This window comes from Cavia porcellus, unplaced genomic scaffold, assembly GCF_034190915.1.
Source record: "Cavia porcellus strain 051 isolate PalLab524CR breed Dunkin Hartley unplaced genomic scaffold, mCavPor4.1 scaffold_19, whole genome shotgun sequence".
Classification (NCBI taxonomy): Eukaryota; Metazoa; Chordata; class Mammalia; order Rodentia; family Caviidae; genus Cavia; species Cavia porcellus.
In genome coordinates, this window is record NW_026947502.1 from 25,777,835 (window position 1) to 25,805,116 (window position 27,282).

Consider the following 27,282-nt stretch of genomic DNA (forward strand, 5'->3'; position numbering starts at 1 on the left):
TCCCAAAATTGCAGAGGAAGAACAGGTCATGTTGGAAGATGTCATCCACTTCATGACAAGTGACAGGAGCCTAAGTGGAGTGGATTTAAGGGTTAACAGGGCAGAGGTAGATTGGCTCATGTTGCTGAAAAGTTCAGGGAAAACAGCATTTAGCATGGCTTGATCCAGAAATTCAAATCTCTGTCACTTCTTAAGAAAGTTTTATTCCCTGACAGGCGAGATATCCACCAGAGGTCCCAGGTCTACCTTCTACAAGGTCACATGTTAGCAATTTTCTGAAAGAAGAATCCCTCTTTACTTTAATCTCAACCAAATCCCCAGGACTGAGGATTGTTGGATCTGCTCTGGTCATCATCTCCTCCCTCTATCAATCATTGTGCGCTCCACAGAGGTGGAGTCATTGATTGGCTATTGACCAGATGTGTGTCATATACTTCACTTCTGAAGTTGAAGGAAGGAGCCAGCCCTTTGAGGGAACAGTCCCTGGGAGAAGGCAGACAGAAGCCTCCTTGGGTGAGGAAGGCTTCTCCCAAGAAGGACCAACAGAAGTGTGCCAGGCCAAGCTGCAGCTGGGAGGAGCAGCTGCCTCTACCAGAGGGAACAGCCCGTGCCCAGGCATGGAAGTGTGAACTAATAGTTTGGCAAAACTGGAGGCCAGAATGCGTGTGGGAGATGAGCATGCGGTGTGGCCAGAGGAGGCACAGTGAAGGTCTGCAGCCAATGGGCTGAATCAGGAGATTGCACTTGCTCCTACAGCTGTCCCACGGTGGAGGACATGATGGTCAAGGGAAAGGGCCTGAGGCTGGACCCCACCCTGCCCTCCTCTCTGAGTGACTCCATTTGCCTGATTCTCAGCTTCTGCCATCACACAGACGTGAGGAACAGTTAGACCACGGACAGCAAGAGCTCAGAATGACTCTGAAGCATCAGAAGTTTCTGCCCCAGTCTGTGCTCTGAAACACTCCCCCGGGATGGAGTGGATAAGGGATCAGGAGACTGGGGAGAAAGAGGTCCTGGAAGAGGTCAAGAAAACCTGTTGTGAATGGGTGGAGTAACAGGACTGATGGGAGAGAAAATTCCATGGCACTTGGCAAAGGATCGGATGTGGGGAGAGAGAAGAATCCAGGATAAAAATAAGCAGGAAGACAAAAATCTACCCTTGACCTTGAATCTTTTAATTTTTTTACTTTTGAACAAACAAATTTTCCTCAAAAAATATTCAACCAATTTCTCTAGGTTCCCTCCCTCCCTCCCCCTCAACAAAAATATCCCTAGACCATTTCATTCTCAGTTTAGAAACCTTTCTGTTTTAGTGCGTGCGTGCGTGCGTGCGTGTGTGTGTAGCATCTTCTCTACCTTAGCCCTTCCCATAGCCCAGCTACTCTCATCTGCACACCCTAAAAACCCACCCCATTTTTCAGGGCCATTAGGGTTTTGTCCAATGGGAACATGGTCTTATTTAGATAGATTTATAATCAACTTCATTCATGGTGAGTCAAATCTCAAATAAGTTTTCAAGATTCAGTCTCCACTGAATCATCATCAAAAATAAAGAACAAGGAGGGGAGGAAGATGAGTAGGAAGAAAGAAGAGGAGGAGGAAGGAGAGGAGGAGGAGGAGGAAGAAAAGAAGGAAACAGCAGCATCCGTCATGAGTTCAAAAGAAAATGTTTTGACCAGAAAATCTACTCAGCCACTTAACAGGATATTTCACAAGAGCTATTTGATGTCTAAGTGTATATAGTAATGATGCTGAGACTTTGTACAAAATTTTGTCCTTTCAAAGCTATTTTTGCAGCCATGAATTCATTAATGAGTAAATGGATCAGAGACATATTGGTCATATTTCACTGAATCACATGATTTTAAATAAGAGGAAACTGCTGCAGGGAAGAAAAATGGTAAAAAAAAAGTTTTTTTTTCTTTTACATTTTTCTATTACTGTTTTTGGTTTTGTTAGAGCCTAGGTCTTGATAACTGGAAGAAATGAGGTTGAACACAAATAAGAACAGGTAGTTCATCAGTTTAATGAGAACATAAATCTCAGATTTCCATGACCACACCTACACTTCCCTGGGTGGAAACACAACAGAGAAGGAAGAAATAAACAGGTGTACCTACCTGTTCATGTACCCAATAAAGTCTCCGGGAGAATTTTCCCTGGGGAACCAGCTGGTAGGTGCAGCAAACCAAATGCACCTTGGACACTGATGTGGATGTTTCAGAAGAAACTTTGAGGCTCATGGCACTGCTCCAGACTGGCAGTAAAGGGGCAATTTCTCAGACATCTGAAGCCTGGTTATTGATCATGATAGCAGCAACCATGATAGTTGAAGCCTATTGAACTGTTACCTCATGCCCAGCATTGGCCTTACATCTTGACCGAGCTTAGCTCAGCCAATCACATGAGAAGCCCGTCTCTATCCCCTCCCCTTACATACAGTTCAGGAAGCCGAGGTCAGAAATGGGCAAATAAGAAGTCCAGGATCACTGGTGATTCCTTGGTGAGGTGGACCTTCTACCCCAGGCAGCTGGGCAACAGCATGATTACTTCTAACCACTAAGCCAGACTGGCATCTCAGGCACAGTGGCATCTAGAGAGTTTTCCTCTTTCTCCTTGTCACCCAGTACCCATGAGGAGAGATAAAGCATTCTTCAGCAACTGCCTACAGGTGAAGGTCATTCCCCTGTTGTTTAGTGTGACTGGCCTGGAAAAGATGGCAGAAGAGGAAGCTGAGTGTCAGGACACAGCTAAGTCCTCCAATGCATTCGACTTGTACAGTTGGCTCCTGAAGATTGGCACCCAGAATTGTGGTGGGCTTCACACAGGGACCAATCTAGAGAAGATGCGATCACAAGCGGGGAGACTGATCAGGGGGTGAGGATGAAATAGGACGAAATCTGAACGGGCTGGTGAGTGAAAGAGCTGAGGGTTGCTCAGAAGGAGACCTACCATACTTTCAGGGAGAGGCACAGAGAGACCTAGAAGACAGGGGCTCTTGCGGAAGCAGTCTAGCTCTCAGTCCCCATTTTCCTGGAAGTCTTCCTGCAGCAGCAACATCTTTGTCTGAGTAAGTGTTGTCCCCAGAGTCCTGACCTCATTGTACACTGGCAGATCCCGTCAGCAAACGAAGCTCCCTCCTGAGCCTAGATGAAATTCCTGAACCCCAAAGTATCAAGACCTTCCCTCTCATCAGGGCTAGGCAGAGCCACCCCACTCTACCCACAGCAGTAAATCTTGGGTTCAAGGGCTGTGTGCGTGTGATCCGTCCTCTTTGGCAGCTGAAATCCATGTTTCCCCCACAGTATAGAACACCCTGATTGATGAGGGTGAGTGGACTGGGCTCCCAGAGCAGAATTCTACTTCTCTGCTCTCAGGTTCAAGCCAAGATTTAATTTCTAATTTTCAAAAACATATGAGTGGTCAGACCACGGCTTGAAAATTGAAACCCTCCTCTGAGTTCCACATAGACCTTCCCAGTTGCACAGCATGATGTCACTCAGAAGGGGCAGTGTCCCAGCTAGTTAGTGGGGTTTAAATTGCCACATGAGGCTGCAACCAGTGGACCCTACCCAGCTTTGAACTCTCCAGTTCTGAAGGACCTCGGACATATTTCATAGCCTCTTTAAACCTCAGTGTTACCATGTGTTAAAAAGAAACATTAACACAATTCTGAGAGCTCATTGTCTCATTTTAAGTGTGATACTAGGTAATAGTGTAGATTTGTCCTGGTTATAAAAGGAGCTGAGACTTTTTACTTAGAAGAATGAAAATGATATCATCAGTAACTTTACACCCATGACTTCGTCTGCTCTTCTTTCTGGTAAGTACAATGGAAACTTTGAGAAGAGTAGGAAGCTGGGAGACTATGTAACCTTTAGAAAGTCCCTGAACCTCTCTGGACCTTAGTTTATTCCTCTGTAAAGCGGAAATAATAATGCCCAAGTCCCAGTTGTTGATCCATGTAGGGAAATTGTTACCATTCATCTAGCTGTTAAGAGAATACAGTCCTCAGTGGATTGCTTCCAGGATCTCCTGGAATACCAAAACCCATCCCTCGTATAAAATGATGTATTTGCATAGAATACACACATCCTCCTGATACTTTGAATCATCTCTAGGTGACTTGTACTATAAAATATAATATAAGTGATATGTAAATAGCTGTTACATATTGTTTAAGAAGTACTATCAAGAAAAAATCTGTACATGTTGGGTACAGAGACATTTCTCCCAAATATTTTCCATTTGTAACTTGTTAAGTGAGCAGATGCAAAATCTATGAATGTGAAGCACCAGCTCTATTCTCTAATGGAGTATGCACACTATGAAAGGGTCAAGAATGCGGCCATGAAAAGTTAAGAGGATTTTTCTTCTTTCTTTTCTAGAAGGAAAGGAGAACTTTGTGTCCTAGAGGACTGAGGATTCTCTGGCTGACAGAAGAGTAAGGGGCTTCACTATTTTGAGAATATTAAATTTGGAGATACAAAGAATTGGCTTGTCTGCAAAGAGCAAAACCCAAAAGATGAATGAGAGACTTCCCACCCACTGAAGGGCCCTTGGAGCAAGACCTGCTACAAAATTCATAGAGCCCAGTGCACAGTGAATATAGTAGTCCCTTGCTCCAGAGAGCATAAAATCAAATGTAGTACCATCTGATCATCATGCCCTGGGCAACTGCAGAGGTTGGACATTCATAAGCTGGCCTTTGCTCACTTCAGCATCAAAAGATGTATTAGTCAGCTTTCTACCACTATAACAAAATGCCTGAGACAATCAACTTATATAGAAGAAAGATTTCTATTTGCTCACAATTTTAAAGGTTCCATTTCACGACGGAGTATCTTCTGTTTTGAACCTGTGGCAAGGTAGCATGTCACGGTGGTTGCACATGCCAAAGCAAAACCACTCACCCCATAGCCAGGAAATGAGAGGAAGAGTACCACAGTTCCCTTCAAAGGCACAATCTCAGTGCCTAAAAACCTTTCATGAGGTCCCACTTAAAAATTCTACCACCTCCCACCTCCCAAGCTTTCAGCACACGGGAAACATTTATCCACACCATAGCAATCCACATCTCATCTAATCCCCAGAGCAGTTCTGCTGGCTTCCAGCCCAGTAGTCATTTAGGAAGTCTGACAGCCTCTCATAGTCTCAGCTCTGCTGCTCTGGCTGTAGCCAAACAAACCCATGGCAGCCTGAGTCAGGATATTTGGTGCTGGCACAGGAACTACAAGGCTAGAAACCTCACCCAGGCACTAGAGACATGGAGCCCAGAGGTGAGAAGGAAAGTCTTTTCGGGAGTGAGCGCCTTTTAGGAAACAGTGAGTATAGGAAAAGGTTCAGAGCAAGTGGTAGGGCTGGGAAGATGCCTCCTCCAACCATCTAATCTTTCTAACATTAATGAAGACAGTGGTAGCACATGGTTAACAATGGTGTCCAGCACTCAGACACTTCTCTTCTAAGTCTCATTAAGCCAGCTGAGGGTGTTCCATTTCTGGTTTTTAGGCAATAGGGAGATACATCTTTTCCATAAACATACACAAGAATTCTGGGAATCTTATGCAGACCAAAAATTAGGTTCAAGAACCTGACCTTCCTTTAGATATCGAAAGCCCCATTGTTTGTTGGAACGCACAGCTCCTCTGCGGGTGACATCTACTCTCTGGGTACCATTTTGGTCATGGAACATTCACTGGACTTTGGCAGTTACAAGCCTTGTTAGGGTGCATCATCTTGTCTGATCTTCAATACATCCCCACTGTTATCTCATCACCCAGATGAAGAGGACAAGCCAGGGTTCCCCAAGGAAATAGAGTCAACAGGATGTAGATAAAGTCTATATGGGTGTATAAACTGTATTATGTATCATATATATATTTATGTATGTACATATAGAGAGTTCCTGACTTGCACTGATTAAACTTAACAACTTTTTTGTATTTATATTTTCATTTTCTTGTAGATATTGTTTAATTTTTTCTTTAATTTCCTCTGTGGCCCACTAATTGTTCAGGAGTGTATTATATAATTCCCACGTGTTTATGGAGTTTTTGCAGTGTCTTTTGTCACTAATTTCTAGTTTCATGGCAATATGATCAGATAATATGCATGGGATAATTTTGATTCCTTTGCATTTGCTTAAGCATGTTCTGTGGGCTAATATATGGTCTATTTTAGAGAATGTCCCATGTGCAGCTGAGAAGAATGTATATTCTGATGTTGTTGGGTGGAAGACTGTACATGTCTACTAAGTCCATTTGTTCACGTTTGATTCAGTTCTGTTCTTTGCTTATTTTATGTCTAGTTGTCTGTCTATGTCAGTGGGGTGTTAAAGTTTCCCATTATAAATGTGTTATTACTTATTTGATTTTTCATTTCTATTAACATTTGTTTTACATAGTTGGGTGCTCCCGTATTTGATGCATTTAAGATTACTATCTGTTCCCTTGAAGTTTTTCCCTAATTAGTATGTAATGACTGTCTTTATCTCTTTTGATCATTCTTGGTTTGAAGTTCATATTGTCTGCAAAAAGAATAGCTACCCCAGGTTTTTTGGGAGGGTGGGTTCCTGTTGCATGAATTATTGTTTTCCATCCTTTGACTTTCAGTCTATGAATTTCATTCTAGGTTAGGTGGATTTCCTATATACAGCACATGGTTGGATGTTGTTTCTTGATCCATTCTGTTGGTCTGTTTCTTTTAATTGGTGAATTGAGGCCATTTACATTAATAGTTATAATTCATATACATTGGCTTATTTTTGTCATGTTACCTTTCTGTGGCTGGTTCTTTACCTTTCCCCTCTGTTTAATTGATTGCCTTGCTCAGTGGTTTTTTTCTGTTGGTGTTCTTGGAGTTGGAGTTGTTTTTGTCTACCTAGAACATCTTTCAGTATTCTTTGCAGGGTTGCTTTGGTGGTCATGAAGTTCTTCAACTGTTCTTTATCATGGAAGTATGTTATTTTTCCATCAATTTTGAAGGATAGTTTTACGGGGTACATCAATCTGGGTTGGAAGTCATTTTCCTTCAGGGTTTGACATACTTCACTCCATGCTCTTCTTGGCTTCATTATTTGTGTTGAGAAGTCTGCTGTGATTCTGATAGGCTTTCCTTTATAGGTGATCTGTCTCTTTTCTCTAACAGCTTTTAGTATTCTGTTCTTGTGTTGAATTTCTAAGATGTTGATTATTATATGTCTGGGTATATGTTTATTTTGGTTATAGCTATTCACAGTTCCATATGCTTCACTTATCTGTATGTGAGTTTCCTTTCCCATGTTTGGGAAATTTTCAGCTGTTACTTCTCTAAATAGTCTTGATATCATTTGTGTTGTCACCTTCTTTTTCACTGACATCTATCAATCTTACAATATTTTTCTTTGCATCATCTTACAACTGTTGAATTGTTATTTCCTGATTTCTTGTTACTTTTAAAATGTCTTTTCTTTCCTGTTCACTAGATGCTATCTTGTCTTCAAGGTCTGAAAGTCTATCTTCACATTCATTCAGGTGGTTTTGCCAGCTTTCAATGGAATTTTTGATTTCCTAGGTATCTCTTTGGATCTGTTCCATGTGTGCTGTTTTTTTACTTATATTGTTCATTCAAGGTTTCCATCTTTTTGCAGTGCTTCTCAATATTTTTAACTATGTCTTCTTTATATGTGGTCAGTATTTCTGTTATTATAGTTACCATTTCTTTTTTCACCTGGGAGATTATTTCTGATCCTTTATAGCTTCATGATGTTGTTTCTTTACTTCAGTTGCTAGCACTTCAGCAGTTTTAGAGGTATGGCTTACATTTTCTTAAATGTCCGTGTCTCCTAGCCTTGTTTGGGCTGGGCTGCAGGTTTGAGGTTGCATTTTGCTCTTTTGTTTTGTTGTTTTCCGATATTCTCCCTGGAGAAGCCAAAGGCAAGGTCTCAGTTTCTTCCTGGGTTGAGAGTGTCTGTCTGTACTGCAGGGAATACCCCAGCTGAGTGGGGGTCATTTGGCAGGCCTTACCAGAAGACCTAGTGGAACTTGAAGGCTCCTCAGATGGGGGGAGTATGCTGGCACTCTGAGAACTAGCTGTGGGGGTTGGGAGGGTAGTCAAGGAGTCCCACTGGGCACTCTGAAGCTCCTCAGCTGCTTGAGGTTGCTGAGTGGGACTCTACCAGATTCTGAGTGGCATATCAAGGCTGAACAGTTAGATAGAGTATACTGTGGAGGCTGTCAGCTCATGCCATATAGCACAGCAAAGCTCCCCAGCTGCTTGGGGTCACTGGGTGCAGCCCTACCAGGTTCTGAATGAGGTTTCAAGGTTGCACAGTTAGGTGGAATTCCCTGTGCAGGTCTTTAGCTAGTGCCACTCAATGCAGGAGGTTCCCCTGCCACTCGAGGTCGCTGGGCAGGATCCAACCAGGATCCAAGTGATCTACCAAAGCTCCCTGGCTGTGTGGGGATGCTGAGCGGGGCCCTACCATTTCCAAGCAAGATGCCAAGGTTGCACAGCTAGGTGGAATTCACTGTACAGGACTTCAGCTTGCACCACTCAGCACATGAGGTTCCCCTGCCACTCTGGGTTGCTGGGTGGGGCCCAGCCTGCCTCTATTTCTTAAGAGTTATAAAGTCAAATGAAATTAAAGCACAGAACATAGAGCATTAATCTCAGAGCCTGGCACATAGTAGATAGTGAGTAAATGTTCAATATTCTTATAAACATGAAATGTTGGCTGAGATCTTTTCCAACTAGGAAATCTCATGACTTTCTTACACAAGCCCCAGGCTTGTCCCTGAAGCCTTGGGGAAGAAGCCTAGGGGAGTTGATGCTCCTGTGTGGGTGCATTAAGAGGAGGGACAACAGCCTCACCCTGCTCACATGCCCATCACTGATCTGGGAGTTTTTCTGGGCATGAGGTTATGAAACGCTACACAGCTTGCCCATCATCACTCAAGTGAGATCAAACCAGAGTGACTAATGAGGCACTGGGCTCCCCGCCTAGAGGGTGGCCTGGCCCAGGTTCCAGAGGAGGAAAAGGGAGATCAGGGGGAGCAAATCAGGTGATCCTGCAGTGAACTCACCCTCCAGCTAGAGATCTAGGCTGGAGCTAAACAACTGAAGAGAACTAAAGAGAGGGGATAAGCAAACACCTGTCCCATGGCCGCCCCACCCAACCCCAACAGAAATGCAAAGGGATTCAGGTCAGAACCAATGTTCAGAGTGAGTCTGGGCCTCCTCATCTGCCTGACTAACCAAATGTCAGATTCCATGCTGTGCCTCGAGGTTCATGGGGTCATTGGTCTTGATCTGAATCACCAAGTATTGGGACACAGAAGTGAGACAGAGCTTGGCAGCGCATTGGTGCTGTGTACCATGACAGGGGAGCCCAGAGGATGAAGCAACACCAGGGAGGGAAGTCAGACAGGGCTTTTTAAGGGAAGCAAGCCTCAAGCAGGGTCCTGAGTAGGTAGCTGAACACAGTGAGAGTGTCCAGGATGCTACAGATACAAAGGCATGGGAGCATGAACAAGCACCAAGCTTGTTATTATCATTGTGTGCTAGCTGTAAATCATACAATCAGACAAGAGATGGGCAACAAGGCTGGCCAGATTGTCAGGGGCCACTGAGCTGGGACTTATTAGAAGCTTTCTGGGTGATACAGGCATCACCTTATTTCCTGCACCCACTGCAGATGAGGAGGCTGAGGTTTGGGAATAAAAAACAATTGCTTCTGAGGTCAAGTAATAGTAAAACATCTTTAAGGTCTTAATCACCCACTTCCCCAACCTGTAAGACCCAGGGGACCCTCCAAAGCCAGGAGTTTGAATTCCTCTTGGCCAGGAGATTACTGAAAATCTACAGAGGATTTAAGCTGAAGAAAAAGATGGCAATGTTTGTGACTAACAGCCTCACCATGGGGCAGAGCAGAGAATGAACAAGAAGGACCCAGAATAAAGTAAGGTCAGAAAGTCAAGCAAGGTGGTAAGCCCAAGCCCTGTGGCCAACCCTGACAGGTCCATGGTTTGCCTTCTCATCCCCTCCATGCCCAGATGTTCTGGTCATGAGAAATTGTGTCCACGACCCCCCTGCAGGACTCTCTTTTCTTCTCACGGTCTGTCCCTCAGCCTGCACACTCTCTGCTGCTCTTTACCTGCCTAATGTCTGCCTTCAGCTTCCAGCTGAAAGGTCATTTCCTCCAGAAAGTTCTCCTTGCCTCTTTCCTCTCCCCACAGGACCAGACAGCTGTGCTCTGTGCTCCCAGCCACCTGCTCCTCCCTTCCTGTCTTACAAATGGCAGCCCACCCTGCCCACCCCATACAGCTAGTTCTCAGGCGCCAGGTAGATGGGGTTCTGAGGGGACAGCACCTCCTTAGGCGACATTCAGTCCCACTTGCTTCCCCCAGAAGCACACACTACTAGGCTCACTTTCCCTGCCCTCATTCCTAGTGTTTGTCCTGGTTTTCAAGATGTTTAAAAAAATCAGGCACCTGACATCAGTTCTAAGGGAATTTCTCATCATTGGGCCTAGGCAATTATGTTGTCTGGACATTTGGACCGAAGTGAGTCCATTCAAGGGTCACCTACTCTAGGAAGACAGCAGGCCCGCTACTATCTGTTCAGCTGCTGTCAGGTTGCAGGAGGCTCTGTTTATGGGCTCCTCCAGCACCTGAGCTGTCCCTTTGGGTTGCTGGGCTTCTCCGTCCCTCATAGCTGGGTACCCCTGTGCTTCCTGTCTGAAGGCTGGTACATAGATGAATGAATGGATGGATGGACAGAGTGCCCAATAAGCACAGGGCATTATAATGAGCAGCTCAACTCAAATGATGCTCAGACATTGACTATGGAGTTGGAGGCTGTCATGGCTCAGCTTGGAGAGTCTATGTAAGAGCTGTCTCTTTCCCTGCTCAGGGATAGGGATGGGCAATGTCTGTAGAGACAGGGATGTGCTTGGCACAAAGATGGCAGTTTCACCCTTTGGGCATCTCATATTTTGGGGCACTGATGGCTTCTGTTCTCAGTTTGCATCAGAGTGGGTCAGATGGTGGCAGCCTCCACTGTTGGCCTGTTGGAGGCACTGCTAACCAAGGTAGCTGGCACAGGGCTCACTGCTCACTGTCTCAGAGGGAGCCCATAGATTTTTCTCTCCTTTATCTAGGGAGATCAAAAGACAAAGGGGTACTTAGTGAGCTGCAGTCCTAGGCAGATGCTGCTTGGGAAAGACACTATTTGGAGTAGAGAAGAATAGCAACTGTCTCCATATCAACAAGGAGGTATGGAATTAAAATCTGTTCACACTTCCCAAATGCTAAGCACTTTATACATTTTGTCTCTAATCTTTACATGAGCCTTGCCAATGGCTATTTATGCACATGCATGCATGGATATGTGTCCATTTTGCAGATGAGAAAAATCGAGGTTCAGAGAGGCAAAGTGTCAGACAATACATGGAAATGGTGGTGGAACCAGAGTTTGGACCTGGTTCTACTTGTCCTCACAATGTGCCCTTCTTCTAGCTGAATCCTCCACCTTGAGTGTTCTGTTCCCCTCTCCTGTCACTGAGGAGACAGGAGCTCTTGATTTTCTTTTATTGGCTCTCAGCTCATGCTGCCCAGTTCTCACTATGGCTGCCAAGTGCTCAGACCTGATTTGAATTTGGGGTTCTCTCCACTGCAGCCCAGTGAAAGTTTTTATTGGAATGCCCTCAGATTTCCAGACTTTGAAGATGTTTCAGCAACGCAGTAAAAGGCAGGTCTTTCCCACAACAAAAGGTAGAAATATCACCGAGGAGTAAACAGAATTCCTTGGCCTCTTTGGAGCATGTGTCAACATCTCCTTTTACCCTTGCCTCTCCTTCCCCCTGCTCCGTTCTCCTCTCTTCCCCTCTCCCCGTTGGCAGAGTCAGATCTTGCCCGGACAGCAGGCAGGCCGTGGGCTGTCCCACACTCGGCAGCCCCATTCAGGCCTAGGCGTGGGCTTTGGTAAACTGCCACGAGGTGCCTTCCCGACAACCACAAGTGCCCATATGGAAAAGCCATTCGGCAGCTCCCAGCCCTTGCCCTGGCCCTGGCACACATGTGTGGCAGCCACAGTTCCACAAACAGGCCTTCCCAGAATGAAAATGTATGTGACATGAACAAAACGGCTCAACTTCAACTGATGGCTGCAAAGTGAATGAATCTGAAATGTCCATGCTTAACAATAATTCTGGCAGAAAGTGGACCCCTTAATAGTGCATCTCTGAATGAGCTCACCAAGCCAGCCCATTACATGAAGAAAGTCGGCAGTCAGACCCCACCTGAGAGCCACTCTGCAAGGACACAGTGCCCAGGGCAGACAGTGTGTGTGCGTGCGTGCGTGCGTGCGTGTGTGTGTGTGTGTGTGTGTGTGAATGTGTGTCAGTGTATGTGCCTGTGTCATGTATGTAGTTCATAAATCCATATGTGATCTTGGGTGTGAGGACGTATGTCTCTATAAGTGAGTGTGTCAGGTGTGTATAAGTGTGTACAACTATGTGCATGGCTGTGTGTGTATGTGAAGAGACAGGAGGAAAATGATACAGCCCTGCTATACATGTTTTCAAGGTATCATGTGTCATGTGAGCCTCCCTTAAGCTTGAAAGTGGGAGGGGTGGGGACAGCACTGACCACTGTAGGGGAGGCAGTGGCCCCTCGAGACCATAGAGAGCACACCCTGAGACGCTGAGCCATGGGACCATGACAGAGTGAGCCAGGAGCAGGGAAAGAGGAACTCTGTCGATCCGTAACTCAGGGGCTGGTGGGAACAGAGGAGAAAGCTGTGCCCTGAACACAGTCAGTCCTGGAGTAAACTCAGCTCTGCTGCCTCCTGAAACTACTCACCCAGCCTCAGTTTCCTGGCATATAAAGTGAGACTAAGGAAACATACTAATATACTAATGAAAACATGAAAAGGAACACGAAAACATGAAAAGGAAAACTGTGTCTACCATATACCATGCGTTCAATAAACTCTTTTTGTACCTGCTAACTTCCCCTGGCTGTGATCTGTAGGGAGGCATCATAGTCCTGTATTAAAGATGGAAAATAAGCTCAACGACCCCAGGACCTCACAGTGAAAGTCTGAACTAGACTCCACACTGACCATAAGCCACAGCGTCACCTCTTCCACTGAGGGTCTGATTGTCCAGAAACGTGGTCTCAGAGGGGAGAGAGCTCAGCATGGCAGCAACCCTTAGTGACAGCCTCCATGCTGCAATAGGGCAGAAAGGACAGGCCACTCGAGGGAAAGGGCTTCTCCAGTGGGCATAGACACTCAGACAGGAAGTGGCCTCCAGGAAGGTTCACTGCATGGGGAGTAAGGAGGGCGAGCGGCTCCTACCTGCTAGGCCCGGGAGACGTCTTGCTGCTGGAGAGGGGACCAAGACACAGCTGAGGCACTTTGAAACGTCTGTTCGTCTCCCTGACCAGTGATCATCCCCATAGCTACTGGCCCTTTCCCAAAGAAAGGAGTCACGATCAGAAGCCATTGTCCTCTGTAGTGTACACAAGTATTCTATCCCAGGTAGAACTGAGTAGCATGATCCCTGTCCGGGTTATGGCCACAGAACTGGCATGAAGAGCGTAGAACATGCAGCAGTAGAGTAACTGGTGCCAATTTAGTTTAATCCTATCTACACAGAAACTCCGTTCATCCCATCAGACACCAGGAAGCATTTATTAAGCACCAACTGTAAACTAAGACCTATACCATGAACCAGAGAGAATATATAATCCCTGCCAGCAAGAAGTTCCTGCTGTCTGTCTATCTGTCTGTCTATCTTTCGCTCTCTCCCTCTCTCTCTGCTTGTATCTGTCTCTGTCAATTTATTTTAATTATGCACTGTTTGGTAGACCATGACTTTAACTTTCTAAATGAAAGTTTTGTATTTATTCTTTTTTTTAAAAAGTCTTTAAAACACACCACTGGGATTGTTTTTACTAGCTCGGGACTTGACCTGCTTGCTTTTCTTCTACAGCTGGGCTTTTCAATGTCAACACTAGTGACATTTGGAGATATGTAATTCTTTGTTGTGGGGGATTTTCCTGTATTAATAACACAGCCAATGTCTACCCAGAGGATGCTAGTAGCTCCTCAATTGTGACAATCAAAACATCTCCTTCAGCTATTGCCAAATGTCATGTGAGGGATAAGATCACTCCATTATGGACCGCAGTTCCAGAAGGCTCTTTTCACTTATATAAGGCCCAAAAGGGGGGCACAAGATGCATAAAGAAAACACAGTGTGGTGGATGAACTAAGGGTCACCTTGGGACACCCAGCTGAACTGAGTCAGCATGGTTCTGGGTGTGGAAGGCTCACCTGAGGATTGTTGCCAACAGCCTAAAAGATGAGCTGACCAGGAAGAGGGTGCTACTGATTCTCCTGGAGAAGCTGGTGCCGCCGGCTTTCCTGATAGGAACTCAGCGGTTCTCCTCATCAGAGGAGCTCGAGTCCTTGCTGTCACTGAGGAAGGCTGTGGTTTCTCCAGGGGAGCTCTGGTCCTTGTCTTGAGTGCTGCTTCCTGACTTCGGTGCAGATCTCCCTGCCTGCCAGCACAGACTTCCTTCGGGCCTTCCCAGTGCAGATCTTTGATGCAGACTTGCATGAGACATTGTCGTGGGCTTCCAGCTGCACTTGTGGAGGACATAGTCATGGGTTTAGATCTTCAGCGGACTCGTATGGAACATTGCCTGGGATCCAGGCCCTCGGCTGGATTTTTTTGATCTCTAGTGCATGGACAGATCTCATTCACTTTTCTACATTTGAATTTTTGGGTGAATATTGTAATCTAAGCCTATAAATTATGTGTCCTATATTAAATCTATTCCCCTTGCAAAACCCTGGCTAGAACACACAGGGCCCCTGCAGCCAAATAACTTATAATCCCATAGGAACCCATACAAACTAACCCCGCGGGAAGTAAAGTATCCGCAAAGATCTACTGTGTGCAAGGCACTGAGCCAAGTACCACTGCAGAGGACAGAGCCTCGGTTCTAGGTCAGACAGCCTGATCACCGAATTCCACAGGAAAGCTACACTTAGGAAATCCTATTGGTAAAAATCACAAAGTGGGTACAAAATAGGTCTCCAGCACCATGAACAGGTATCTCTTTCTCAGTGACTGCTGTTTCTGACTGTGGGATTTGTCCCACCACCAGCATCAATGGCAAAGAAATATAGTGTCCCCTTGGAAATCCAGAGATAGATACTCGAGTATCTTTGGGAGTAAACAAACTACTCTTCCTGATGGTTTTTTTGTTTTTGTTGGTATTGTTGTTGTGGTTGTTTCTTTTTTTCTTCAAAGGTCCAGGGCAGTTCTCAGGTTCAACCAAAAGGAAAAATTTTTAAAAATGGTTTTTACAAGGCCAGACTTAAAAGCATAAAATTAGCTACAGAAAAGCTGTGAGTTTTAGCTAGCCTGTTATTGGGCAAATTTTGAGTGCCATTTACATTCACTTAAAACAGCTCTTGGAAGGGCTCTGGGAAACCTGGTGAGCAGTGATTTTCGATTCCGTTAGTCACCAGTCGTGAGATGCACAGGCATCGTAGACTTGGGCACTGCGGTTCGAAAGCAGCTGAAAACCTGAAATCAAGTGCAAGGAGGAATCTGGCTGCCAAATTTCAGGGCAGGGGGAAAAAATAGAAATCTGGAATGTGTTTCTACTTACTGTCCATTCCAGTAAAATGAAACGATCTCTCCTCCAAACATGTGTTACTGCTTAGGCCAGAAACTGTATATATTGGTCTAAATCCAGAATGCTCTATGTGACATATTACTCTGTATGACAAAATTACTACAACCTGCATTCTCTGTAGAAAGGCCTGGTGCAACGGCAAAGGATGATAATTTGTTGTACAACAAAAGTACATAATAATTTCAGTCAGTGTGGGCCAGGCCTCGGGGTTTTCAAAAGGAAAACCATGATTCGCTGCATGTGGACCAGTGTTGGATGTGGGCCCCCAACCCCCTCACCTCCACTCCACCCCCTACTCTCATATGGTGTGCGATCAGAATGGGGAAAGATGGGCTTTATTTATAACATACCATATTCCACTTGAAAGTGACAAGAGCACACACACGCACGCACACATGCACACACATGCACAATCAGAAAACTAAAAATAAAGCCAAGTGGAAATCTGGTGTTCTCATGCCTGAGGCATCAGTGGCCAGAGCCGGTTCACCTACTAAAAGGAGGGTTTAGAAGCCAAAAGACAGGAATGTTCATCTTTCAGCACTGGGCTGTTTCGAACCCGTCCAGAGTGAAGCCACGTGAATTCCTCAAGACCCCCTCCAACCACAGCCCCCTCTTTGGCCCTTGCCTGGGCTAAGGTTTCATTATGGAGCCGGGCCCTGTTCCAATGCTCTCATCTGTCCCCCTAAGCAGCTCCGACAGATCACTCCCCAGTACACGGATTCTCGTTGGGATAATGTCTTGGAGAGTAACAACCTGAAATCTGATCCAGTCAGGGTGCGTTAACGGTAAAGCATTTCTTTATGACACTTTTCACAAAGCGAGGTTGCGAACCAGGGAGAAATATATGACTAGAAAAATTGAACGCAGAACATAAAACAGCTCAATTGCTAATACATTTTAGCGTGACACCATTTTTCCTGATGTGGAAACTTCGGTTCTAGGAAACCACTAAAACAGTCTTTCCTCTTCCTTTCCTTTTTTCCTTCTTTCTTTTATTTTTGTTCTCCCTGTCTGTCCTTCCTCTCCCTTTCCTTCTATTTTCTCTTTTTTTGGGGTAGGTTTTCAAAGCAGGAGAAAAAAGAGATTTTTCTGGGGAATTTTATGGAAGATGACTTTTCTGGGTGGTTCCCCCAGAGAATGAGGACACACAGATATCGTGGTCACCTCCAAGTCCCATCTTCCACATTTCAGACCTACGGTTCTACCGGACAATTAGCTAGGCTCTGCTCAGCACACTTAAAATGTTCCTGTAACCAAAAAGATCCCATAAAAGCACTTTGTATTGCAATTACATAAAAATCTAACTTAATTTGTCTCTGCTACCAAGAGCAATGGCTTAAGTGACTGTAGCTTTAGGGCCTCGGGTTTTCTCCATGGTCACCTTTAAACAGCCAGACACGTATTCTGGGACATGTATTGTGATGACCATCAAAAATCTATCTTCTTAGAGGTTTTTTTGGTTCAATAAAACCTGAAATATATTTTGCCTGGCATTTTTCCTCAGGATTTTTAAACCCGTGTGTACTTTATAGCAAATGGGATCCATATGTCCCTGATTCATTGATACTTAAGCCATTAGGATGCTGTTTTGTAAGAACACTTTGATGTCCAAGGGCCATCGAGCTGTTTGCAGAGCTTTTTTCCTTCACAAACAGGAAGTTTTCCCTTCTCAGGGAGGACACAGAGCAAGGGGCCAGCTCCCCCACCCCACCCCAGTGTGGGCCCGTGAGCGAGAAGCAGTTGAAGCCTGTCAGGATGAGTTTGTCTGGCTCGGCCACAGGACAGCCCCCAGACCCTACTCTGGGGTGGGGTAGGACAGGGTCTTGTGAAAGGAGCCTGGGAGCTCCTGGCCCTGGCGCCTGGACCGTCACCAGCCTGCCCATACCCCCGGGACCTAGACCAGTCTCCCAGAGCAGACTCACCCTCAGAACGTCTTGGCATGTGTATTGCTTTTCTGAGACATCAAAATAACATGTGACCAAACAGCCAAACAGTGTGGCTAAAGGGAAGGGTGGGGATGCCATTTGCCTTCTTTCTTCAGGGCTGCTGTATGGATTGTGACCTGGGGTGGGACTAATCCAAGTCAAGACAGACCTTTACTGGGGTCTCGGAGGGGCTGTGGTATTTGGGTAAAGTGACTGATGGGTCAGGCTCAGCTATACCTTTGAGATCAGGCCACCATCTCTCCCCACAGCCCAAAAAAAGAAGGGGCAGGAGAGGAGCCAAGGTTTGGGTTTGGACCCAGGTGGGTTTGGGTTTAGAATCCCAGCTCTGCCATCCATTGGTCTAGGTGAGCAAAATCACCCAATGAAGACTCAGTTTCCCACTCTGTATTAGGATCCAGAGGTGCTAAAGAAAGCTCACTCAGATGAACAATGTAAGCCAATCCAAGTCCAGGTTTTGTCACTTAGCATGGAAAGAGACTTGATTCGTACACCACCTCAAATGTACTGATCATTGATACAGACCCGCCTTAACCAATCTATGTAGATCCCTTGATTCCACTGTCCTTCTGTGACTCCCATGTAGCAAAACCACACCCCCAGATCGCTCTAGTGGTTGACTTCTCTGCTTCCAACTCCCAAGTTACGGAGACCTGCAGGCATACTGGTGTCACTTTAACTTCGTGGTCTCCAAATAACCTAGCCCATTACTACTTCTAAGAGCCCACGGGGAGCTTCTCCAGCCCAACTCAGAGCAGCTGTCCCAAACATCCATCTCTTCAGCACTGCAGCCTCACCAGCGCCCCCTGGGTCTCCCCAAGTATCTTTACCTCCTGCTTCCATGAGAAAAGAGGCATTTTAAACTTCTGCCTTCCATTTGTATGCCCACATGTAGCCCACACATCGTACTTGTAGACACACCCACCCCTTCCCTGTGGGCTCTGGATCCAGAGGTGAGGTGACTGCTTCTTGACCGAGGCCAAATCTTCATCCTTTCCTTTTGGCTTTGGGATCAGACAGCTCTGCTTAATGACCCTGTGGTCTTAGTCACCCCAGTGATGGTTCCCGTGATAAGGCCCTCCTGGGCTTTTTGGCACACACTTCAGAACAGGCATCGTTGCATGATTGTTCTAAGCGATGTCAGCTCATTATCATGTGATCTAAGGTTATACACATACAGGCCTGCTGGTGTGGGAACAGATTACTCCTGGAACCCAATTTTCACAACTACAACAAAACATTGGAGTTCCCAGGGAATGGGACAAGGAGCAGCGAGGGGGACAAAGGGGCTGAAAGCCACCCCAACTTCCACCATTTGTCAAGGTGCAACACTGGAGAGGTAGAAAGCCACCCCTGGCATCACCTGAGGATATCTCTTGATGGGAATCAGGGGAGATTTCAGACAGTCCCTGTCACCACACCCACTTGAGCTCATCGCTGACACCAATCCCCACGGGGCTTGCTGCCATGCATAGTATGGATAGCGGCGTGTGTGTCAAGGAACCACCGATCCTGGAGCCAAAACAAACCAACCCCAATTGCAGGGCTGCAGTGGAAGATTTCATCATGTAACCTCCGGCACGCCACTTGGCCTTCCTAAGGTGGGCTGATGGTGTGACCTCTCTAACCAAATGTGCAGAAGAGGGGACAAAACACAGCCTTCTGCACAATGCCTGGTGTGCGGTCACCAAACAGTGAACAGTGCTTATTTATTGTGCTTGTGTCCTTCCCAGCCACCCCTGGGAACATGTAGCCTCTTCCAGCCACTAATTCCTCCCCTGATCCTCTAAATCCATTCTAGTTTCTCACAGTTTAAAGTTAAAACAAAACCTTTTCTCACCTCATGTTCAGTTACCTACTCTCAAACCATCATTCTCTTCCCCTTGACAACCAAATTTCTTGAGGACTCCCACATCGGCCATTTCCGTGCCTTCATTTCCCAGCAATAGCTCTAAGTTCATTGAACCTCATTCCCACCAAGGCCAACAAGTGTGCTCCCTGGGCTTTCCCCGGGACACTTGGGAAAGCTTCCTTATGTCTGCCCCTTAGGAGCACAAATACAAAAGAGGGTGGCAGGGTACACAGGGATGTGCTAGAAGAGAGAAACATGATAAGGTGAGCAGGAGAGCTGGGAGCCACCTTTCAGGATGCGCTCACTCTCGGAGCTGTTCACTGATGAGTGCCTCTGATCCCAGCAATCGAAGCTGAGGCAGGAAGATTTTAAATTCAAACTCAACCTGGGCAGCTTAGTGATTTAGCAAGAACTTGTCTCAAAATAAATAAATTAAAAAGGCTGGGCTGGAGATGCTGCTCAATGAGAGAGTCCTAGGTTCAGTCCCGGCACCACAAATATACATAATGGGAGAAAGGAAAGGAAGAGGGACATTTTTTTATTGATAAGATACCTCACCTCACTTTCCCCACCATAGTGCTGGCCCTGCTTCTCAGCATAATCCAGTGCCTAAAGGACCCAGAAGTCCTGTGGGCCAGGGAACACTGCTGTCACAGAGGAATGAAACAGATCCTATCCTACGACTTTCCTGCACCGATCCTCTCTAGTCAACAGTTCCAGAGGAGCACAGGCCTAGGTGCTGTGGACCTTGGTTTCAAGAGAAGTTGGAAATAAGTTTTGTGTCAAAGAGCATGACTAAAAGATCACTAAGCATTTTCACTTAAAAAGCGATGAGTATGTGAGATAATGGATATGTTAATTAACTTGATTTTTACCCACCCACAATGTATGCATATATTTGAAGCATATTGCCATACACCATAAATATATACAGATGGTCCCCAATTTATGATGATTTGGCTTGCAATTTTTTTACTTTACAATGGTGCGAAAGCATATGCATACAACCATCCTGCTTTTCACTTTTGGTATACTCCTCAGTAAATCACACAAGAGATTCAACACTTTATTATAAAATTGGCTTTCTGTTAGATGATTTTGCTCAATTGTAGGCTAATATAAGTGTTTGAGCACATTTAAAGTAGGCTATAGTAAGGTATGGAATTTGGCAGGTAACCAGTTATGGTAACTGTTGTAGTCATGGTTTGCCAGGGGAATAGATTTAATATAGGACACATAATTTATAGGATTAGTTTATATATTCACCCAAAAAGTCAATTGCAAAAGAGTATATGAGATCTGTCCATGCACTAGAGACCTCATGAGTCCAGCTGAGGGCCTGGATGCCATGGCAGTGTCCCTCATGAGTCCAGCTGAAGTCCTAAACCAATGGCAATGCCCTCCGTGAGCTGAAGACCTAGAGCCCATGACAATGTCTCTTCCAAGTCTGCCTCAAAGATATGTGCCGGGGAGTCCCAAAGGTAGAAAGTCTGTGCCATAAGGATGAAGATCTGTGCCAGAGGGATGAGAGATCTGCCCTGGAGCCAGGAAAGGACACTCAGGATAAGGACCAAAGCTTCCCCTAAAAGAACTCAGCAATCCTTGGCGACAGCAAGTATCTGATCTAGAATGATGAGAGCTGAGTTGATATCAGGAAAACCAGTGTAACAAGCTTCTCCAGCAATAGTGTGCCATCTTCCCCTCCATTTTTCTTTCTGTGCTGTTGGCAATAACCCTGAGGCAGGCCTTCCATGCCCAAAATCATGCTGACTCAGTTCACCTGGTTGTTCCAAATTGACTATTAGTTAATTCACCACAGTGATGCACTTGTAATCCCAGCACTCTGGGAGGCACAATTCAGCAAGACTCTATCTCCAAATAAATGAATAAAAAAAGATGAGGATGAGGATGAGGATGAGGATGAGGATGAGGATGAGGATGAGGATGTAACTCAGTGCAAAGTCCCTGAGTTCAATCCCAGCACAGCCAAAAATAAAAATTCATTAGGTGAGGTGTAATGACTTAGTATTTTCAATGTACAATGAGTTTATTGGGACCTAAGCCTATCATAAGCCAAGTTGTAGCTACACAATTTTTCTTTGTAAACCTTTTTTAAAAAACTATAAAAAGAAAAGATTCAAGATGACTTTCAAATGCTGACATTAAAAGCCAAACACTGTGCCAGATAAAACATAGTTAGGCTAGATCTATCTAGTCACTGTGCTGTGGTCACAGATTTCTGGCCTACGGCAGCCGAGGAGTGACAATCAAATCTGGAAAGTACAGGTTTGCATATTGGGCTGGGTGCAGAAAGGCACAAGGAGGCAGAGAGCAAGGAAGGGGTAGCTCTAGGTGGATGGGGGTGGCGGTGCAGGATGACCCTATGTACCCAGGATCCCGGCCTCTGCAAAGGCTGTCCCCATGTGGCTTTGATGAGACCATGCTGCCATCCCCTTGGCCGCAGTGTGGACAGGCGGTGACAGACAAGGCCACGGTTCTCTCTGGCACAACTGGGAGTCGGGGGAGCTCCCGTAATAACCGCAGCTGTTTCCTGCTAGGAAGAGACCTTCAGCCCACTTTGAAAAATCGAAAGAAAATGAGAAATGGTTATTTCTTGCCCACCTGAAATTCACATCCTGTGTGCTTTTAAATGGATTTTTCCATTTTTGTCTACATTTAGACTTTCAGGAACTTTTGTGTTTAGAGCCGTGCCAAGCTGAAGAACCATCATCCCATTTTCCTATTTTCCTCCCCACTGACACAGCGGGGCCCAGCCAGGCACCACCCAACACACACAGCAGGCAAGCCGCAAGGGAAGCTCTGACTGTCCTAATGGCCAAATTTAGAGGACCAAAAGAAATAAAATTAATTTAATAATGTTTTATTTAAGCCAATAAAATCAATATAAAAATTAATGAGATGTTTCTCATTCTTTTATTTGGACTGTCTTTAAATCTGTTTGCACATTAAACATACAATACACAGATCTCCGATGTGGGCTATCCACATTTTAAGTGTTCGGTTCTCCAGTGAGGGGCTGGGTGTTTGGCCCAGCACATTGTACACGTCCAATAAATGAAAAACTTGGGGCCTTGATGTCACTGAATCGCTCTATGCTTCAGGATTACCATGGGGGCATGGTACACAGCTTGCAGACTACTCTGCAAATTCAACTCACGGATATAAAGTCTCAGGTCCTCAAGAGATGAGGGGAAAATGTGGGGCCCTGCTATCTCCCCAGAACCTGGTACACAGCAAATACAAAATGTACATGTGTAAAGTGAACAAGTGTATGAATATGTGTAAAATGCAAACTGTTAGCTATTTTGTTGTTATATTTGTCTACCCGAGTAATTCTTAACCTTTTTTGTGGTGAAAAGCCTTGTTGCAAATCTGATAAACACTGTGGATCCTCCTCTCCACAAAATCCATTCAAATTCAAAATATTTAGATAAAATTTCTCATTTACAGAGCCTTGATAAACCATCTTCAGACTTCCTGGTATATGGGCCCAAGAAGAAATTTCTGATTTAAAAAATCATTTTTATTTCCAACAAGTACTTATCAAGTTTATTTTTCTTTTTCATAGATTGATTTGCTTAGATAGAAAGTAGCTACTATCCTTTCCAATTGAGTTGGGTGTGATGATTTTGCCAATGAGGAAAGAATTCTGGATAAGTCCATGAAATGTTCACTTTTTTCATGTTGACTGTGATTTTTAAAAATTTTCATCATTTAAAGCACATATCACCACTGCATCAGCAAATATGCATTTGGTGGCCACAAATTTTGCTTGATTTGATCAAATAACATATACTTAGTAAAAGGAAATACATTGACTAGGAAAGACAATACATAAAAATAGGAAGAAAAATAGTGCTTACCTCTCAGCTATCTGTTCGTATTTTTAATGTGTATCTTTAGCATTTTTTCTATGTATGGGTCCTTGATAATAATTATATGTTTACTTATATTTTACATACTTATGTTTTATATTTATTTATGTTTATCATATTTGCATTGTGTATATTAAATGATTGTATATATTAAATGATCATTCTTATATTGATGTTTATGTGTATATTTTGTCACGTATGTTTATGTGTATATTATTAATGTACATATACATATTTAGATTCTTTCTTAAGCATTTCCATGAATTATCTTAAATTCTTTTAAACACTGTTTAAAATGACTACATAAGAGGCTGGAGACACCACACTCTCCCTAGTCATTCCTCTATTGGTGGAATTTTATTTGTTCCAATTAGTTGCTATTACAGATAGCACTGAAATGAGTATCTTTCTCCACAAAGGTTTCTGTCTTCTCGAGATAAAGGACCTAAACATTTAAAAACACTTTACACACATTTCCAGGTTTCACTCTTTTCCCACGCGAGCTCTCATAAACAATACCAGGATCCACCAGGTCCCCCCTGTGGCAGGGTCAGTGACAAGCACTGTGAGAGTGGGGACCCTGTGCCCTCTCCGGCTCTGCCTGACATAGCGCCTCCAGCTGCCCCAAGGCTCTCAGGAGCCACCAAGCATTAAATCACCCTGAGCTCCCAGGCCCCCAAGACCAGCATTTCACAAGTGGTCCTGGAGGCACAGGGAAGGGAAAGCAGATGCCCTCAGGACCACGTGGGTGCAGACTTTCTTTCTTTACTTTAAGAAGAAAAGGACTACAGGCCTCAGAGCTCCAGCATCTGCTCACAGGATGGAGAGTGAAACACACCTGCCTGCCCTCTCGAGTTTCCACACTGCAGGGCACAGGTGGGAAAGAAAGAAATACATGTTAAAATACGACCAGGAATTAACGTATGTGATGATTGGTGCAGTGGAGGAAAATAACAACAGGATGTCTAATTTAACTTGAAACCCGAGTGGCCTGTCTTTAAGTCAAAGAATAAGCATTACGAAGGGTCACATGGGCAAAGTACAACGCGGCTTACACAGGAAAGTAACCTTGGGTAGGGAGGTGCCATCAAGAACGTTGAGGTCGGGTGAGGGGTGGGTGAGTGAGAAGTGGGAGCGCGCTGACTCCCAGGGCAGGCTGGACGAAGGTAATGGTCACTGAGGTGGGAGCTGATGGCAAGCGTGAGGGATGGGAAGAGCGGAAAGCAGGGAGGAGCTCTAGGCTGGCCTCTTAGCTGTCTGGAGGGCTCAGCTGGTTTCCCTCATGGATGGTGTTTGAAGAGGACTTTGTTAGCTGAGCAAGTGGCTTTCAGGTAGAAGGTGACAGAGAGGACAGTGTAAGGGTGTTTGGAGGAAAAGCACTTTGCCTTTAGGTTTAGAAAAGCAACCATCTCCTGTGATAAGAAGAAAGGCCCAGGGATACTGGAAGGCCCAGCTGTTCTCCCTGCACCCACTGTGGGCTTTACCAGTCTTTTGGATCATCTTTCAGTGGGAAAATTGGTCACATCACCCACATGCTGGGAATTCTTCAGTGGCTTCCCAGAGCAGTGAGATAAAGAAAGAAATCCTCAAAATAGCTTGTTAACTATGCCCTGCCTGCCCATCCCCAGCCAGCCTCTCATTTCCTGCCAGTCTTTTACTGCTTGAACTTCTCTAACCTATCTAGTCTGGTGTCCATACCCAAACCTCCTATTCCCCTTTCTCCTCAACTTTTTGGCCCGTGCTTTTCCCTCTGCCCAGGACACCTTCTCAGGTCGCATCTGCACTACTTAGTTGAGTGTATTCCCTCCCTCATTTCTGGGTTCCAAGTGTCAGCAGGGAGGCTTGTGAATCCCTTGACTCCAGGTGATAGCCGGTCTCAAGTCCTCTGAGTTTTTCCATCCTATCCCTAATCATAGGTGTTACTACATAGTCACCTGTCTGATTCTTTGCTAAGAGTCTGCCTCTCCCACTCATTTTGCAAGGCAGAGACCATGTTTGATGTGTTTGCTGCACAGTCTGGTATACACAGTGCTTAGTAAAAATTAGTTACAAAGATTAATGAAACTGTTGGAAAATGTGGGATTACTAGAGGGAAGGAGCTTAAAAAGTACAGAGAGTGAACTACATTATGCAACCAGCAAAGCAGAACTACTAGGAGATTTGCATGGAGAGATTTTTATTGCAAGGAATAGGCTATGCATTTTGAGGGCATAGATGGGCAAACCTGCAGTCTTCAAGAGGGGCAAGCCTGACAGAGGGGCAGCCTAGAGCTTTCAGGGATGGGCCAAAGCTGCGGTCCACAGATAGAATCTCTTCTGCATGGGACCTTCAATTCTGCTCTTACAGCTGTTCGACTGATTGAGGCCCCTTCTGAAGATGAACCAACTAGGAATATTAATCACATTTTTAAAATACTTTCAAAACAGCACTTTGATTATCGTTTAATTGACTCATTGGAAACTGTAACTTAGACATATGGACATATCACAAGACAACTGTGGACCTCAAACATATTCTTTGCTTCAAAACTGAGAGACATCGGAGAGAAACCAAAAGACATTTGGTTTCAGAATCAAGACAGCCAAATGCCTTTATGTAGCTTCTAGCTGAGTGACCCTTGCGTGGCAGAGGCTGGCTGGCTGGTTTTTCAGCAAAATTATTTCCTTTTCTTCCTGGGCACAAGGTTAGATTATACTCCTCTACTGTCATACAGTTAGACTTGGCCTTGTGACTTATTTCTAGCCAAAGAAATGAGAAAGGGAATGTGTCACTCCCAGATTGGTCCAAAACACCTCCCTACCCTTCTCCATGTTCTTCCCCTTCTCACCAGCTAGATTGGAGTTCACGCCTAGGAAAGCTTTGGAATTTGTGTTGATTATGTGAGCACCTCTATCATCCTGAGTCCCCAATGACAAGAGGAGAAAGGCTGCCCCATTGACTTCCTCCTCAGTAGCGTTAAGGGAGCAAGAAATAAACTTCGCTTAAGGCTATTGTCGAAGTTAGTTTTGTTGCTGGTGAGACAAAATACTTGACACTCGAAGTTAAAGGAGGAAAGGTTTATTTTGGCTCACAATTTGTAGGGTTTCTGTCTATGTGGGCTGGCTCCTAGATAGAGTAACACAGTAGAGGAAAACCAGTCCATGGCAAAGCAGGCCAGACAGAAGGCAGCTAGCAATACACAGCAACAGCAGCAGAAGCAGCCTGCTTCTCTCTCACTCTTGTAGGCTACCCGTCTTTTGGGTGGTACCCCCTGCAGCCAAGGTGGGTCTTCCCTAATCCCTCCATCTCACATTTAATACCAGCATCAAGCACCCGAGATTCAGCCACCTCCCAAAAGCCCCACCTATGGCTGTATGAGGTTTGGGGGAACAGCTAAATACAAGCCTTAACAGCTACATATGTTTAGTATGGGTCTATTTGTTACAGCAGTTAGTGTTATATTAACATACTGTGTGCAAGTTATTAAAGGCTCTTTCTGAGCCTTTTCTTGTTTCAACTGAGAGTAAAAGCAGATTTTTACATAAACAATTATGTGTGCATCAGTATGAACTCATTAAACACTGTAGAAATCCATTTGTCTCTCATATAAGACTCTAAGCATGTGTACTTCTGGCCTGATATGGTGGCTCCAGGATGTCAGGATCTTGGATTCCTGTAAGCATTAAGGTATTTCTCTGTCATGTGATCCATTGCTGCTCATCACATATGAATTCCAGCCTGCATGTGAACGGAAAGGGGTATGTATGCTCTTCCCTTTTAAAGGCATGATATGAAATTTCACATCCTTCTACTCACATCCCATCCTACCTAAGAGGGAAAGGTTAGGATATGTGAACTTTATTCTGGGCATTGATATGCTTCATGTAAAGTCAGATATTCTGATCCTGTGAGAG